This window comes from Littorina saxatilis, linkage group LG7 (genome assembly GCF_037325665.1).
Source record: "Littorina saxatilis isolate snail1 linkage group LG7, US_GU_Lsax_2.0, whole genome shotgun sequence".
Lineage (NCBI taxonomy): Eukaryota > Metazoa > Mollusca > Gastropoda > Littorinimorpha > Littorinidae > Littorina > Littorina saxatilis.
Genome location: NC_090251.1, coordinates 31,996,215 through 32,011,461, shown reverse-complemented (window position 1 = coordinate 32,011,461; position 15,247 = coordinate 31,996,215). Strand labels below are relative to the sequence as shown.

The 15,247-nt window shown below is 40.3% G+C and overlaps 1 long non-coding RNA gene across 1 annotated transcript in view; it reads right to left on the bottom strand.

The window, feature by feature from the left end:
* Positions 1 to 15,247, bottom strand: part of LOC138971193 (uncharacterized) — a 666,631-nt gene that overhangs the window by 83,764 nt on the left and 567,620 nt on the right. The window lies entirely within an intron of this gene.

Genomic DNA, 15,247 nt, shown 5'->3' with positions numbered 1-15,247 from the left:
TTAATAACCCGAAGGATCTAATCACTACGATAAAACATTGAAACATTGATTAGCTGTGGTCGTATGTATTCAACTGGATAGAAAAGAGAGTGTTTGTGTGCCGTGATTGTTGCCCACTCCATTGATTCCCCTTCTGCGAAGTTTTAACCTTCGCCCGACTGGGTTATCGACTACACACGGAAGACATCGTGGGGCCGTGCGGACCCATGCTTTCTCAAAGAAGGAAAAATATGCATACCCTTCCGTAGACCCATGCTTTCCAAAGAAGCAAAAACGTGCATTCCCTTCCGTAGACGCCGTGGTTAATTTCCGCGAGAAGTAATTAAATTAAATTATTAATTTAATTATTACCGTGCGGACGAAAGCTTCTCAAAAAAGGAAAAACGTGAACAGATCGTAGAAAATGATGTTTTGAGCCAATGGACTGGGTGGCCGAGTGGTAACGCACTTGCGCTCGGAAGCGAGAGGTTGCGTGTTCAGGCCTGGGTCAGGCCGCAATTTTCTCCCCCCCTTTCCTAACCTAGGTGGTGGGTTCAAGTGCTAGTCTTTCGGATGAGACGAAAAACCGAGGTCCCTTCGTGTACACTACATTGGGGTGTGCACGTTAAAGATCCCACGATTGACAAAAGGGTCTTTCCTGGCAAAATTGTATAGGCATAGATAAAAATGTCCATTAAATACCCGTGGGACTTGGAATAAAGTAAAAAAAAAAATTCCATCTCACACGGCATTAAGTCTCAGGAAACTCGAATACCCGCATGCAGGAAAAAAAAAAATATGGGTAGCGCCGTATGTATGGCAGCTCGCTTTCCCCGGGGAGAAAGCAGCCCGAATTTCCATGAGGGTAACCTCACTGGACTGTAAATCTTATCCAATCCAATCCAATCCAATACCTTTAAAGGTTTGTGACTTCTCTCCCTAGTTTTTATGTAAGTTCCTTCAGTTTGAGAAACATGGGTCCGCACGGCCCCACGATGTCTTCCGTGTGTAGCCTAAATTTGACCTTTGTTTTTTTACATTTAGTCAAGTTTTGACGTAGACGGGGGGGGAATCGAGACGAGGGTCGTGGCAGTGTATGTGCGTGCGTGTGTGTGTGTGTGTGTCTGTCTGTGTGTGTGTGTAGAGCGATTCAGACTAAACTACTGGACCGATCTTTATGAAATTTGACATGAGAGTTCCTGGGTATGAAATCCCCGAACGTTTTTTCATTTTTTTGATGAATGTCTTTGATGACGTCATATCCGGCTTTTCGTGAAAGTTGAGGCGGCACTGTCACGCCCTCATTTTTTAACCAAATTGGTTGAAATTTTGGTCAAGTAATCTTCGACGAAGCCCGGACTTCGGTATTGCATTTCAGCTTGGTGGCTTAAAAATTAATTAATGACTTTGGTCATTAAAAATCTGAAAATTGTAAAAAAAAAATAAAAATTTATAAAACGATCCAAATTTACGTTCATCTTATTCTCCATCATTTTCTGATTCCAAAAACATATAAATATGTTATATTTGGATTAAAAACAAGCTCTGAAAATTAAATATATAAAAATTATTATCAAAATTAAATTGTCGAAATCAATTTAAAAACACTTTCATCTTATTCCTTGTCGGTTCCTGATTCCAAAAACATATAGATATGATATGTTTGGATTAAAAACACGCTCAGAAAGTTAAAACAAAGAGAGGTACAGAAAAGCGTGCTATCCTTCTTAGCGCAACTACTACCCCGCTCTTCTTGTCAATTTCACTGCCTTTGCCATGAGCGGTGGACTGACGATGCTACGAGTATACGGTCTTGCTGAAAAATGGCATTGCGTTCAGTTTCATTCTGTGAGTTCGACAGCTACTTGACTAAATGTTGTATTTTCGGCTTACGCGACTTGTTTAATTACTTCTCGCTGAAAAAATGGAAAATGGAGCTATCTGGTGCAATCTGAGCCATCATTTTTTCTTTGTTTTAAAATTTTTTATTTTTTTTTAAATTTTTTTAATTTTTAAGCTAGGGGGGGGGGGGTGTTCCGGAAACCCCGGAACCCCCCCCCCCCCCCCCCCCCGGATCCGCCCCTGAACAGTACTGACAGTTCGCATAAGAACTGGATGTTTAATACGTGAGTTGTGTGTGTGTGTGTGTGTACGCCGGAGTGTATACAGTGGCTGAATCGTGAATACACTCGGAGTGCGTATAGCCAGGGCGTTTTGTTTATTGCGTTTCCATCAAGTTATAAACAGGCGCCATACTTGTGACGTCAACGCAACTTCGAGAACACCTTTGAAGATAAACACAGACATTGATGACGTCATATAATTACTTTCCACACTTCACTGAGCATTCTGCAAAATGTGCCACCTTCGTTTCACCCAAATACTTTTGAAAGTCTCAAAAGAACTATTTTTTTTTGTTTTTAGACTTGAATGTGTCGAAACAAACGAAAACAATAACAATAAGTAAGGTCTTTTGCATTAGACCGTGGCTGGAGAACCGACAAGTCGGTCACGTAGCCCCTACCTCCAGGCTCGAGAACCGACGAGTCGGTTACGGAGCCACAAGGTGTAACACGAAATTTTTACTCCACGAAAAATTTACTCCGGAGTAAAAATTTCGTACGAAATTCTTACTCCGAGTAAATTTTTCGTACGAGAAAAGAACTCCCCAAGGCACGAAAATATTACTCCCTCCACAAAATTTTTACTCCGCATTTTTTGTACTTCCAGTAAAAATCTCGTAGGCGAAAATGGGATGCGGGCGAAGGGATAATGCCAGCATGTGATCTCGCGCAAACGAATGTCGCGCTACCCTCCCTCCACCCCTTCCACCACCAAGACTAACAGGGGACAAGGGAGTAAAACCTTCGTACACCTGGCATGGAAAGTTAAATTGCTCGTGTTAGGGTGAAGTAATTTATTCGTCAGGGGAGTAAAATTTTTTTGTACGAAATGTTTACTCGTAACTCACTTGTCGTGGGGAGTAATTTTTTCGTGTAATTGGGGAGTACTTTTTTCCTAAAGGGAGTAACATTTTCGTACGAAATTTTTACTCCGGAGTAAAAATCTCGTGGGAGTAATTTTCTCGTGTTACACCGGCGCTCTGGGCAAGCCAGAGAGTTAGTGTAGAGTATACTGTGACAGCTCTATTTTGAGATGTTGGGATGTACATTATTTTAGGTATTGTCATATTTGTATTTTCAAAATATAATTGACATTTTATTTGCGTTGCGACCACAGGAGCTTGCTTGCAGGTAGCGAAACCTAGCCAACCCGTCTAGAAAGACAAGTGAATGTTTAGGTTTCTGTCTTCAGCGATCTTGTAAATAAATGCTTCCCTTTTGTAGCCTTCCTCACGGGAGTGTCATTTGTCTGCTGAATCTCATTTGGAGATGGTTCTTTTTTTCTGAATAAACTGGAAGAGAAACAAGCCTTTTTCTCTGTAGTAGAGTTCAGTACTGGTTTGTATGTAAGATGTAAGGTGAGCGCTTGACTTGGTGTGAGATTGTTTTCGTTTAGATGCCACAGTATGATCCTTGCCATTTCACCCCCTCTTTCCTCGTCACTATCTAACTTCTTGTTCAACTCATTGTTTTCAAGACTGTCTCACTTTCTGTGATTGGTATATTCTGGTTTTTTTTTTCTTCTGGTTCTGCTTTCTGGTTTGTTGTTTCGCGGAGCTTTAGTTGTAGCATGGTGTTCTACCGTTTAGTCAGTCTGTTGTGCGTGTGTTTTTACCTACATTCTTGTATAGATTATGACCGGTACTCTTACCAGAGAGCAAATATTCGGCGCTTTTTTTGATCACCTGTCGTGTAAGCGGTGGTTTTTCACAAACTTTTTTGTTAATACTAGCCTATGAATTTTTCTTGTGTGAAAATGGATTAGGTTGCGTCCTTTTTTGAAACGATTGGACAGCTTAAATACACCACTCACCCGTAACAGTTTCTTGTACAGATAATTTATTTTCTACACTTCCACAATGTACACAACGTGTCTAAATGTATTTATTTGAGTGTTTATATCTTGATGACTTTTTTTTATTTCAACTAATTATTTAGAGTAGTCGTTGTCTGTAGCCTCTGTGATCCTTCAATACAACATATACTCTGTAACTGCGGGATTCGATCGTTGTTTCGAAACGAGGGAATAATGAATGTGTCGTGATGCATATGTACAATAAAGGTTCAAGAGATGCACTGAAACAGTGCCGGCAACGCCAAGTAAGTTCACGCTGAAACACAATTACTGCAAATAAGGCATGCGTGTACATGAGTTCCAGGTCAAGACTCAAAGTTCATCACCCTTGTTGGAAATGTGGGGGGACGTTCCAGCCTAGGGTGCATTTTGTAGCTTGAAGCAACCGAGAACTCACAATGCTAATGTTGGCATTTTGAACGGCATTGTCATTACAGCGGGTATTTGAACGAGCGGGCCTTGGTATTCGATAAACATATTACTATTGTGCACAATACTGTTGAGTCAAATGGATGTTGTTGAATTGTTCGTGTACACATCTTGAAGACACGGGGCGTATTTTTGACAGGACTGAAACAATAGACAAGCGAAAGCAGTTTTTTTTTTTAGAGAGTTTTCGTTGACCTGATGATCATTTGTACATCACGTGATTTTGTTTAGCATATATGTTAATTAGCCCTAAATCCACCAATTGACGCTCTGATTTACCAAAGATGCTCTGTCGCAAGATCGACAGGTGTTATGCAAAGCAATGACCAGGTTCACACGCCTTTTGTCCAATCGTCACCTTGCTTACAAAGTGTTTTAGCCGAGCGCTTTTTGTCACATGACTGGTGATTGGTTTACACTGAAGTTTTGCCAGGTTCGTCACCCTTTTACGTCGCCCGTTTTTTGTGCAGTTTGGATTTTCTTTTCTCTGTCTCTAAATTCACTATTATTTTTTCTTCTTTTTAGCAGAAATTAGCTGACAGAGCGAATACTGTGTTGCCGTGATACTGATGAATATTATTATGATAATTACTGTAGCTGCATTGAGTCGAAGCCTTTGGCGTCTATTGTCGTCCCTTTAATTTGGTGTCTGATGTGCCTCTTGCCTGCTTTTTTCTAGCCACTTGTAAAGAGATTCGTCAGAGACAAATAAACGTGTTCCTTTGACAGTCTGCAGTCTTGGTTCTGTTTTGTGCGTTGTGTGATTAGTACAGTGGTACCTTCGATGAGAGAACACCTACCAAGTAAGGACATCTTCTATTGTCCGTTTCGACGTCGTCGTGGAATTTTGGCGTAACTCATTTTATACAGCTTTTGCGCAGAAGGCCAAAACTGATTATTTTTTGTATTATGAAATGTGACCCTCCACCACGAAATGAGTCGCATGTCACCTCGCGCGGTTCTGCGCTAGGCTTAACATAAGTCCGGGGAGTGTCTGGTAACAGTGTGAGGGTCACCTTAGTCACAGGCTTATAACTCAAACAATTTTCGCTCTTTTCTTAAACGATTTTTATCTCTGGATAGGAAAATGTAAAAATATGAAAATCATGCAAAGGTGACATGCGACTCATTCCGTGGTGGAGGGTCACAAATAGTCTTTATAATTGTACCTAGTATGGATAGAAAGATAAAAGAATGTTAAATCATGTATTGTCGATCATATTTTAGAGATTATTTCTCATTGAGAATGATTTACTTAGTCTGCAACACAAAAACATCAACATTGCCAAGAATTGAGTTACGCCAAAGTTCCAGGACGACGACCAATTGTGTCTTATCTTGACCTAAATAACTCCACGCGTATTAGTGATTCATTCAGTGTGACGACAAAACTCACCATGGGCTAATTCTAGATTTGCCATACACTTCTCGTAAATGGCCACCTGCAATTTCCGGACACTTAGGATGGTCCCAAGGGTGTCCGGTCATCCCAGGTACCACTGTACAATAGTGAGACGGAGAGTGCGTATAGGACTGAAAGCTCGCGCGCGTGTGTGTGTGTGTGTGTGTGTGTGTGTGTGCGGTATGACGCTGTTGATGTGTCTGTGTGTGAGTAAATATCTCCATTGCTCATACGCAGAAGCTCGAATACATACACGCACGCAAGCGATAGCGATAGCGCACGCACACGCAGACACTCGCACGCACGCACAAACGCACAGACACATGCATGCAGACACACAAACTCTCTCTCTCTCTCTCTCTCTCTCTCTCTCTCTCACACACACACACTAACAAACGTGTACACGCATACATACAGACAAAGCCAACAGACAAATACTGTCGCGCGCATTCGCACACACACACACACACACACACACGCTACACACACACACACACACACACACGCTACACACATACACATACACTGCCTCTCTCTCTCAGACACTAACAAAGGCATACACACATACATGGTCACATACAGACACACCAACAGACAGACACATACTGTTACGCGCACACACTGACACACACACACACATCCACATGTACACACACACACACAACCGGGCACACGCACACACACGCGCGCGCGCGCGATTTCCCCATATGTTGCATTTCAGTTAATAAAACAGAACTTCATTGTCATTTATGCTGACAGTGTTAATCAGTAATACTGATGATTCACCTTATGTTAAATGGGTTTGTTGTCTTTTTATCGCCATTGTGGTAGTTTAATGCCCGGGTTTATCCAAAACATTTAACATGATATTAAGCGGAAACCATTCTTTTTTCACGCTACCTTTAGTATCCGTGTGTTTCATGTTAGTGAAAATGTGACATTTCACACAGATGATATTTGTGTCTCGATCCAATTTGTTTAATTCATAATTTGTTGTTATAATAAAACGCACACCCACACTCATGCAAACTCGGCCAGCCGCCAAACTAAGTTTTTGTCGGACTCCGACGTTACTTGGCTAAAAAAAAAAAAAAAAAAAATGGAATGTTTACTTGGTGCACAATTCTCTTTATCCTCTTCTCTTCACACGTGCTTGTAATATGTAAATGAGGTCGGGTCAAACTACAGTCTGGCTGAGACCTCCAAAGCAAGTTTGCCCTGTACTTAACGACAACGTTTTCGCTCGCGTTTCAATATTAAAAAAAAAAAAACCTCGCCCTTTGACAAAGTCCTTTTTATTAACTTATTTTCTGTTGCCGATACCTCCCTCTCTGTTATTAATTGTAATTTCAACATTCAAATATGTTCTTCGTCAACGCGAGCAGTCACGGTTGTACATTGTCGACATGTCATGTATCTGTGACAGCGATAAGACACTGAGTGAACCGCATGACCCCTGCACCATTACACCCACAAACACCCCCACCCTCGACATACACACACATGCACATACACATACACAAAAATGCATACATGTTTGCAATTGCTCGCACGCAAACCTACGCACGCACACAAGTAAGTACGCAAGCACCTGTGCAGAGACAGAGAAAAATTCACACTCAAATATACAGCGAAATAAAGAAGACAGACAGACAGACTTACAGACAGACACACACACAGATTGTTGCAGACACACACACACACACACACACACACACACACACACACACACACACACACACACACACACACACACACACACACACACACACACAAACACACAAACACACAATGATAGACACATGTATCTAGTAAGTAGTACGTAAAACTGTAAACATCAGAGAGGGAGGAATTACAAAGTATATGTATATTCTCTTGTGACTAACTTTATGACTATTTACACCTTTTCTTGACCACGTTAGACAGATAGGGAAAAGATCGCTGCAACTATTGGCTCGGGAACATAACATTCAACAATATTACGGTGATCAGTAACATTAATATGGTCTATTAGAGTACTGGTAGATGCTGTGACTCTAGTAGAAGTGTGAACAATCTGTTTAAAATTATAGAGGTTAAACATATAAACCCACTGCAAATCAACAGAATCGTTTCCTTTTGACTCGAGCTAGACTGTGTAAAGTTATTTGACCAGTTTGCTCGCTCTGCAGGATTTCCATAGCAAAATCTTACAAGGAGTGGAGGTGCTCTTTTCAACTTCCACCCACACAGACAAACAGAAAGACAGACAGACAGAAATGTACGATCTACACTACTCGTCATAACAAAGTACACACATACATTTAGCTGTATACCTGTGTGATGCGGCAAGTTATATTAAAACCAAGTATGTTGCCAGAAAGGTAATATATTCCCCTACCGTACGAAATAAAAAGTTTCTTTTTTCATAAATTAGTGTTTATGCAGTGTACCGGAGACCTAGGACACCCCCCAAAATCAAATTCGCAAAAGCAAATTTGCACACACTAAAATCAAAATAAGCAAGAGTGACCCCGTTTATGATCTCACATGGAAGAACAACTCATTTTCTACCCATACAAATTTATTTGGTTCAGCTGTTGTGCCTAGCAAGGTTGTTGTGCCATTTTGAAGAATACAGGTGTCAGCCTCGTCAGAAGCCGTAAAAGGCCTATTTTCGCGTCATTTCTTGTGGGCTATGTGGGTAAAAACCCTGTTGTTTTGTAATACAATTGCAAAAGAATGTGTAAAATATCATGTCGTTTTGATGAGTTTTTTTGGACGTACTGGAACTTATCAGAAAAGTTTGATTAAACTGTAATAACTCTTTTCAGTATAGTTGCAAAAATTCAGCATTTTGAAGACTGTAACACAAATGAATATTACAATTGGGATCAATTTTGGTACAAAAGCAACAACGCGCTTTGGTGGTATGGAAATTATGTGAACGCAAAAGATCAATTACGAAAAACAGGTCTTCCAACATCACTATAACTCGCCGCATCACAAAGATCTACAGCTAAATGTATGTGTGTACTTTTTTATGACGAGTAGTGTAGAACGAGTCTGGTTCAGAACAACACTCAGTGACCGATCTATAACCTCTCCTTTTTTCACGGATTCAAAACAAACTTGATGACACAGTTCCCACTCTTTGTGTATTAGTCTGGGGACTCGTGGCAGGATACTTCATATCATTGAACAAAGCACCAAAATTGGCATACATATACCTTTTTACATTCTCTATCGAATAAGAGGATGACACAACTGATCGGACAAGGTCATGACCGTCAAACCTAGCTATACTCTTCATAAAAAGAAACGCATCAATTTTTAAAGTCTCTATACTGCCAGTTTTTGTCAGAATCAGGTTTGCAAAATGAGAAAAAGAAATCCCTTTAGTATTCCTAATGGCATGAGAGGATGACAATTTGATTAAATCATCACGATTATACTCGTCATAAAAAATAAAGCATCATTCCAAAAAATCGCGCACAAAATTAGCAAGTTAGTAAAAGTGCAAAACAGAGCAAGAACACATCCTTTTTTCGTATCCCCTGCGACAATTAAACATACAAAAGCACGCAGTCTCAAGTTCACAGTGAAAGAAATACACCTTTCACCAAATTGTAAACTCGGTTTCGGGGCGCGTGTTGTTCGTTTTACTCGCGAAAAGGGAAACAATGCCAACGCGACATCTTCTCAAACTTTTGCAAAACAGCAATGTTTGATGGATCCATATCTGCTTATCGAGTAAACAATGTATCCATTGGAAAGGTAACAAGGTCACTAAATCGCTTGACACGCATTTTGAGTGATCATGAGCTTGATATCACTTACCTTACTTTCCCGCAAACAACAATACAGAACTTCATGCTTGATTACGTAAACTCACCTGTAACTGCCGTCTATCTCGATGTTTATGAGGCCTGGATGTCACTCCTGTAGCATGATCCGCCACAGGAGCACGTGACTTCCTTCTGCCTTGTTCTGAGGTATATAAGAAGGCCCGTATATGTGGCCAGTGGTGTTTCCCTCGACGGTGAGTGAAATGACCTTGAAGATGTGGGTCGTTTACTTCTCTTGTCTCCTTTCCTTGTGTTGAACATCAGAACTTCGGAAACTGACGACACTGACTTCTGCTTGTTGCTGATCTCTGTCAAAGTCGAACCAGACACGTTTCCATGCATTACCATACCTGTGAGTGCACGCAGACTTTCGGGAACAACGTCTGCTGAGGCCTTAACAGTTCCGTCAAAACAATAGTCTTTGGAAAGGATATCTTTACAGACAATCTGTGCGTCTCTCTTACCCCTCTCTTACCCACCCCCCCCCCCCCCCACCTTCCCCTCCCCGGCCACTCCCTTTACCCAGCCCGGATAGCACAAACTTCTAATCTGCAAGGCAGAGTACACCTTTTCTAAAAAGAAAACAACTCCTCTTCAATTATATTCAGAGATCTTCCAGCTGTCTCCACCATAAGCCAAGTGGTCGAGTTACCCCACTTCTGACCCGAATCACCCCCCTCCTGCTGGGTACACGTGCCAACTTAACACAAGACTGACACCTCTGCTTTGACCTGCGTGCCAGGAGTGTTGTGTTGCTATAAACAGACAGACGAGGTGCAGCTCATTTCCGAAACAGCGCAATTGGGACAACAGTGACATGATTCTGTTTGAATTCCAAAAAAGCGCAGCTCATTTCCGGAACAGCACAGATAACAAAATTGGTTTCAACAACTGATCTCGTGAGAACGGTAACAAAGGACTCATGTCACCTCTCCGAACGCATTGCAATTGATGTCCGCTCCTGCGGCCATCAATAATCAAAACAAACAAGGGCAATAAATCAACTGCAAAACAATTTTGTCTTCACACACACACACACACACACACACACACACACACGTCACACACACACACACACACACACTCCTAATACACAAGCGAGCACACATATCCTCCCCCCACCCCCCCCCCCCCTCACCCTTTCGCCACATACCTTCGCGAACCGCGTCTTCAGAAGACGTGACGTTCCTTGTTTTGGCAGTGGTCTTGAATCCATGCTTTCTCTTGACTGATGCAAGGGTAAGGGAACGTCTCTGTATCCAGAGTGATAAAACCGAATCAAATACAGACAAACAAGGAAATAAACCACATGAAAGACAATCCTGTATGCGACTTAACTACCCAAACTTAAACACACACACACACACACACACAACACACACACACACACACAAACACACATGCACACATACATTCTCTCTCTCTCTCTCTCTCTCGGCTACACGCACACACCCACACAGGCACACACACGTACACAGCACACACACACACACACACACACACGTACGTGCGCACGCACACACACACACACACACACACACACAGGCGTACGCACGCACACACACACACACAGACACACACAAGCCGCACAGACACACACACGCACGCACACACACACACAAACACACAAACACACACTTTCACACACACACACACACACACACACACACACAGGGAATGTTGTCAAAATACAGTAGTGGCATAGTAGCACACCGCTGAAATCAATTGTGGAGAAAAAAAAACACCCATCAAGTATCCCTTCAGGGGCGGATCAGTTGCTTTGTAAGGGGGGGTGCACTTTGAATCGAAAGTGAATGTGATGGGCGCGAAGCGCCCGAATTTGCTAGAGGGGTCCGGGGGCATGCCCCCCCGGAAAAAAATTTGGCTCAAAGAAGCAAAATGGTGCCATCTGGTGCCATTTGAACTTATAAATGGTCATAGAATCAGCTTTCCAAATTTTTTTGTTTTTGTTTTTTTGCTGGAGGGGGGGTGCACGTGCACCCTGTGCACCCCCCCTCGTCCGCCCCTGCCCTTGAAAAAGTATCAACTGCACGGCTGACATAGTCCTATTTAATTAGTTTAATTATTTCCAGGGCTCAAGTTTTTCCATCGTTGCGGGGACGTATAAATGAAGCTTCCTGCAAAGTTTTAGGTTTGAAGTCCTTACCAATTACGAGATCTCGAGAAATAATTAATTGTTTATTGCATTGTTTAGCAACAGTTCTCCAGGACTTGGGCTATTTTTAGACCGTTGACGTCACTTCGTGACGTTTCGTAAACCAAAGATGGCGTTTGAGACTGTTCTGTTTACATTCGACACTATCAACGCCACTTTGCAATACAGAAATAATTTTTTCTGTGTTCGAAAGCTACAGCCAATCGTTATTATATCCCCTTAGGTACAGTTTTATAACATTATTGACACATGTAAACAATATGAATTAATGAATGAACGCTACGAATATGGCAGCCTTTAATAAAGAGCAGTATTAGCAAGTAAGCATCATCGCTGCTTTCAGGCTGTGAACACGGCCGGCAGTAATGGTTATTAGTTGAAATAACTCGTTTCGATTGTTTTTAAAGATAACATTCATTTTGATTAATGAAAAGCTGCTACCAAACTTACAAAACGACTGTGCATTCTAAAACTATATTATCGTACGAGGGCTCAACTGATAATAATGAGAATAATTCCGGACATCGATCGTTACTGTGGAATCCGCGTAGATTTCATTCAGCTTTTTTGACGGAATGATTCCCTGGTACAGCCACAAACCATAATTATTTTCTTACGTCGTACTTCTTTATCTGAGGTAGTGATAGTGGGTGATATACTGATGTGCACATGATGCGACCTGTTGTCAAGCATTAGCTTCAGGAAAGCATCAAAAAGAAAAACAAAGGGAGTTAAGAAGAAAACAACCCAAGCAAACAAACAACCAACCAAACAAACAGACAAACATACAGAAACAAAAACAAACAAGTCGCGTAAGGCGAAAATACAACATTTAGTCAAGCTGTGGAACTCACAGAATGAAACTGAACGCACTGCATTTTTTTCAGCAAGACCGTATACTCGTAGCATCGTTAGTCCACCGCTCGTGGCAAAGGCAGTGAAATTGACAAGAAGAGCGAGAAGGATAGCACGCTTTTCTGTACCTCTCTTCGTTTTAACTTTCTGAGCGTGTTTTTAATCCAAACATATCATATCTATATGTTTTTGGAATCGGGAACCGACAAGGATTAAGATGAAAGTGTTTTTAAATTGATTTCGAAAATTTAATTTTGATCATAGTTTTTATATTTTTGATTTTCAGAGCTTGTTTTTAATCCATATATAACATATTTATATGTTTTTGGAATCAGATAATGATGAAAAATAAGATGAACGTAAATTTGGATCGTTTTATAAAAAAAGTTTTTTTTTTTAAATTTTCAGATTTTTAATGACCAAAGTCATTAATTAATTTTTAAGCCACCAAGCTAAAATGCAATACCGAAGTCCGGCCTTCGTCGAAGATTACTTGGCCAAAATTTAAATCAATTTGATTGAAAAATGAGGGTGTGACAGTGCCGCCTCAACTTTCACAAAAAGCCGGATATGACGTCATCAAAGACATTTATCGAAAAAATGAAAAAAACGTCCGGGGATATCATTCCCAGGAACTCTCATGTAAAATTTCATAAAGATCGGTTCAGTAGTTTAGTCTAAATCGCTCTTCACACACACACGCACAGACAGACAGACAGACAGACAGACAGACAGACAGACAGACAGACAGACAGACAGACAGACAGACAGACACACACACACACACACACATACACCACGACCCTCGTCTCGATTCCCCCTCTATGTTAAAGCATTTAGTCAAAACTTGACTAAATGTAAAAACACGCACACACAGACACGCAACCACTTTTAAAAGCTTTCGCCATTTTCACCAGCCCCCTCCGCCTACCCCGGTCTCGTATCCTTGCGTCACCACACAGAGTAATGTTTGCCTCTGCCGTGGAAATGGTGACAGAGGTTTGACCAGCACAATCAAAATCATTCTCCAGCGTGTTTTCATGACGTCATAAAATTCGCGATGTCATGCTGTTATCTTAGTTTTGAATCGAGACAAAGCAAAAACAATAAAAGAATAAAACAATGAAAATAAATAAACAAACAAACAAACAAACAAACAAAAGTAAGGTCAGGCCATAACACTGGGACTTTTCTCATTCTTAGCATACTTACCCTCGTATGCTAGCAAGTTTCAAGTTTTTTTATTAGTCCATAACCCCTGGTTTGAACAATAAATACAATCAATACAATCATGATATATGCTAATATAATAAATAAATAAAAATTAAAAAGATTATGAAAAACTGTTACAGATTCTATTAATAAAGTCCAAAATATTCTTATTAGCAATTTCTTTTTGTTAGTAGCAAACAACTTTTTAAATTTAAGTGCATTATGTTTTTTCCAATAGTAAGGTGGTAACAACTCAGCTCTTTCTTCTTTGAAAAAATCACAGACAAATAAATAATGGAATTCATCACCTATGTCTTGTGATACACATTTGGTGCAAGTTCTTTCTGACCTCGGGATGTTAAGGTAACGTTCTTTCTGTACAGGCAAATTGTTGTTTAATGTTCTAAACTTCATCATTGTAACACATTGCTGATATGGCAGGTGTGTGACATAGTCTTCACATGCAAAAATATCTTTAAACATTCGATAATTCCAAAACATATTTTTTGTTCCAATTTCTGTAAACCGTTTATGGATATACTGGTCATACAAGCTTCTTTTTACTTTCTGTTTAAACCATGCGCTTGAATATTGAACATTTTCTTGAGAAGTCCAAAGGCCAGGGAGACCAATTTCATTTAAGGTTTTTTTCAATAAAACATAAATAATTAGATTCAATCATCTTGTTGATATACAATTTATAAGTAAAGCAGTACACAATGCTATTTAGACGCCATTTTAAACTGTATTCGTGCATTTTGTTTAGACATTCTTGCAGGTTTTTTTCAGACTCTGAGCAGATCACAGTATCATCCGCATACAGTAATAAAAACATTTGAAACAAAGCATTTACATCAGTATCTTCCATTCCAACCACAATAGCCTCCCTTGATATAGTTTGTAAACCATTACTGTTTTCCAACAGAAAAGGCTTTAGATCATTTAGAAATAGAGCAAAAAACAGCGGTGACAAGTTTTCCCCTTGTCTAACTCCACACAAACTGGGAAAATATCCAGAGCACTCACTATTAACTTTAACGCAAGACTTGGCATTTTCGTACATATTTCTTACAGTTTTTAAAAACTTCCCATTAACATCAGAACTAACTAATTTCTCCCATAAAAATGCACGGTGAATTTTATCAAACGCTTTTTCATAGTCTACAAATGCACAAAACAGTCGCTTCTTTTTGTTGAGAAAAATTTTTAATATACAATGCAAAGTAAAAACATGGTCTAGTATTGAAAAACCTGTGCAGAAACCTGTTTGTTCTTGACCTGATTTATTATTACTCTCCAAAAAGTGTGATAACCTAGCATTTAAAATTGCACTAAAAAGTTTTCCGAAGCAACTGAGTATAGTAATTCCTCTATAATTTGTGGGGTCAG